A 4,276-nucleotide genomic window follows, 5' to 3' on the forward strand; every position below is an offset into this window, starting at 1 on the left:
ATTAATTCTTATTGTTTGATATTGATTTATTGAGTAGGTATAGTGTCCTTTTTAAGTAACCCCATCCTGGTGAATATAGAGAGCAATAAGGAGAAAGAACCTAGGTTTGTTTGTTTTGGTTTCTATCATCTTTTATTTCAAATATTTTCATATATATACATATATATGTTATATATAATTGTACTATGGAGTTAAATATTTTGTATTTGATTAATAATTATATAAAAATCCCAATCATGTAAATCTAGTCAAGATTATTTTTTAAAAATTTAAAGATTAGTTTCCAAAACTAAGTCTATCTTTTCTCAACCTAATGAGCAAAGGCATATTTACAGGAAAATGGCACTTTATAAATATGAACTAAAATGACACAATAATTCCAATTCAATGTTTTTAGGGGTTAACCTGACAGGAGGATCATAGGAATCATAAGGTTAATAAAATAATCAGTAGTTGATAATGTTTATTTCTGTATACTTGTATGACATACTGAATCAATGTAACTGAGTCATTGGAATATATATCTGACTGCTTGCAATTTCAGGAAATCTTTCATAATGAATTTTGGGATTCACATTCTCTGAGTTTCTGGGTCTTTCAATTGCAGGACATTCTATCTAGAAAGAATCCATAAATTTAGGCACCATCTTCAGAAGTATTTTTGGTCATTCCTAACTTCATAGCCCAAACTGAGCAGTTGAGAAATTTCTCATTTAAAATTTCTCATCTATTTCCTTGCAAATGATTCCATTAAGAATCCTTGCCATGATTCCATTAAGAAATCATGAGGGAAGAAAAAACCTCAAAATCAGAAGTCTGATAGTGTTCAAGTTTGACACTATATTTCTAAGAATTTAACCTGTGAAGGAAATCATTTGCATATTTTCCATGTAACTTGAAGTATGGGTAGGATTTTCTATCTACATTCCTGGAATTTACCTTGTCAGAATGCTTTTTGCTACCTTTTCTAGTTCTGCAGACACAAATCTCTTGATGACTTTCTGGATGTTAACACATGATTCTTTTATGGTATGTCCTAATTTTTTAAACTGACTCATTTTTTGGACAAGCAACGTTCATACTTTGTGTGCAAGTTGTCGGATATTTCCTTATTTGCTGTCTCAGTATCAAAATTTGGAGGAATCTTGCTTAAATTATTACCAGATTTACCCTTCATTATCAGGATTCAGAATTTGAAGTGCTTTTAAATGTCATAGAACTTTAAATTTGATCCCAGAGATTATGAAAGTTCCCATTTCTTAGTCATTTTTAATGGTATAATCTTTTACATTGAATTCTTAAATACATTGGGTCTTATGGCATATGATGTAGGATATTATTCTAATCCTAATTTCTGCCAAGTTTCTTTTCACTTTTCTTATCGTGGAATAGATTCCCTTCTCTGACACCAAAATTTATATTTTTGACTTGTTTTCAGCTCCTTCTACCGATGAAATTTCATACCTTCTTGAAAACACATAGATATAAAGAGTGACTTGGAGTAAGCAATTTGATTCAGGGACAAATAGACATCATATATCAGAGGCTGAACTTGAATCTAGATCTTCTTGGTTCCCAGCATCTTGCTGGCTTTCTTGACAATATATTCATCTGCATGAACAGAAATTTATGTTCAGAATGAGAAAAAAACTAGTGACAACTTAAAATAAGCCTAGAAGAGAGTCTTGATGATGACAAGGGAAATAGGGACCATCCCAAAAGACAACTAGTTAAAGAAACTGGAAATAATAAGCCCAGAGAAGACAAGACTTACATAATCAATAGTAGCTATCTTCAGAAATCTGGAAGGATTCCAAATGGTAGAGTGATCATGCTTGCACTATTTGGTATCAAAAGGTAAGGTTAGGGGGAATTTTATAGAAAGGCTGATGTCAACAAGACCTAAATAAAACAGCCTGACAATCTGAGCTGTCCAAAGGGAAAATGAAAAGCTTTAGGAGATATGAATTCCCCTCACTGGAAGGTTAAAAAAAATAACACTAGATGTTTAATTATCTAAAGTATTATAGAAAGTGTTCCTTTGAAATATTGGTTGCCCCTCCTGATCTGTGAGTCAGTATCTTGAACTGACAACTGTCCACACCTAACATATTTTTAGTGTGCCCAAGCAGCCTCACCCATTATCAAGTGATTTGACCTGATCAAGTTAAGACTAGCCCAGCCTAGCCCAATCTATCTCAGTCTAGTAACTATGAGTATAAGTCGACCCTGTCCAGTTTGGGGCTGTAAACTTTTCAAGAATTCCTGTTAAACAAAAACTCTTCTCTTCATAAATTATAATTTTAAAAGCTTTTTATAGTCAATCCCAATTTTGACTTCCAAGAACGGTTTTAGTATGTGTCACTTTGGTACTAAGAATCTAATTTCTCCTTACAATTTCTTACCTGAAGTCCTATTTTCCTGGAATTTGAACATGAAAATAAATGGATATTACTGTTTGAGGGGTGTGTGTGTGTGTGTGTGTGTGTTAATGTAATGCAGATGATAAACAGTGACGGACAAACAATATATACAATGACTACAACAATGTAAATGAATAAGCAATTATGGTACATGCATATAATGTTATTATACTATGCTTAAAATGAATATGATGAATATAGCATAGCATAGGAAGATATATGAATTTGTAAAGTGAAGTAATAAAACCAGGAAAACAATACATGTTGTTGTTGTAAATGATGGTTTTTTTCAAAGGGGAGGATGTTGAGCAATATTGGGAAATTTAGATTACATTAACAAAAAAGGCATTAATATAAATTTATTTTATAAATATTAAAATTCATTGCCTCAACTTCCCCACAGCAATTATAAAAATTCTTTGTAGATGACAAGTTCATTGAAAAGAAAGAAAACATCAAGTATCTGATAAATTAATAGTAGTAGCAAAACATACTTAGCTTTTTTTGGCAAATAACTTGTAGATTACTTGCACAGAATGTCTCATGTTTTATCAAACATAGATACATGTCAGTTATTTTTAACCATTTTTCTTTTTTGCCACAAGAAGGTTTTTTACTTCAGGGCAAGGGGCACATATAACTCCAAAGATGGTTTTTATGGGTCAGTTTTTAGACAAACAGGTGAGATATTGTAGGGGATAGTTACTTAGAAGTGGAAAAAAAAATGATTTGTTTCCAACCATTGGTTGAGATTTCTAAGCAGATATTATTCTAATCAGCTATAGTTTGAGAAATTGTGCCTTGTCTCCAATATAGATATGTCATTTTGGACTTCTTTGAGAACAAAGGAAGAAACCAAACCTAGAGGATACATTCCAGACAATTAAAGGTAGGATGATGAGTCAAATTGGACTTAAGAGATATAAGGCTGTTTACTGCTTCAGAGCTAATAAAAAGTTAAAGAAAATTCAGGGTCTTTTTATAATACTTCTCAGAATGTAGAACGTACTGATTCATTGCCCAGTATACTGGAAAAGCCCACCTGGGCAATGAATTGGTACAAGAATAAAGGGCAGAAAAAGAGTGACTGAACAGCATTGGTTGCAGCATCTACTTAATATTGTTCAGTCATTGCTGTCATGTCTGATTCTTTTATAATCTCATTCAGGGTTTTCCTGGAAAAGATACTGGTTTGGTTTACTATTTACTTCTCCAGTTCATTTTTATAGATGAGGAAACTAAGGCAAAAAGAATTAAGTGACTTGCCAAAGGTCACACAACCTGGTTTCAGTGTCTGAGGTCACATTTTAATTCAGGAATATGAGTCTTTCTGATTTTAGTCCCAGCTACTTATCCACTGCACTATTCAACTGTCTTTTCACACTATTACACTCACATTTCTTTTTTTGCTTTATAAAATCATGAAGAATTCATATTGAGAATCTCAATAGAATCCACTTTATTGCTCAGCTTACAACTCCACAAACAGGGCATTAATGTATCCAGTTGTACAGGGCTGAAACTCCAAAAAGGTGTGCTTGAATCAGACAACCGAGCACTTCAGGCTAATTACCTATTCAATGTGAGACAATGATTCTATTAGCATATACTTGGATAAATGGCTCTTCTTACTGTTGGTGCTTGCTGAATGTTTGGTGTTAAGATAATGAGGGGCAAGGATTGGAGGGGGAGGGAAATAGTCAGAGTCACTTGATGGCAAGAAGAGGAGGAGAGAAGTTGGTGACTTTGGACTCCCGAATCCAGGATTCTGCTTGGCTGTCTTTCTCTTCTCCCCCTAGAAGACCAATGACTTTGATTTATCCTGACTCTGGCTGACCCTCCAGAGAGCTAGC

Source organism: Sminthopsis crassicaudata, chromosome 3 (assembly GCF_048593235.1).
Source record: "Sminthopsis crassicaudata isolate SCR6 chromosome 3, ASM4859323v1, whole genome shotgun sequence".
Taxonomy (NCBI): domain Eukaryota; kingdom Metazoa; phylum Chordata; class Mammalia; order Dasyuromorphia; family Dasyuridae; genus Sminthopsis; species Sminthopsis crassicaudata.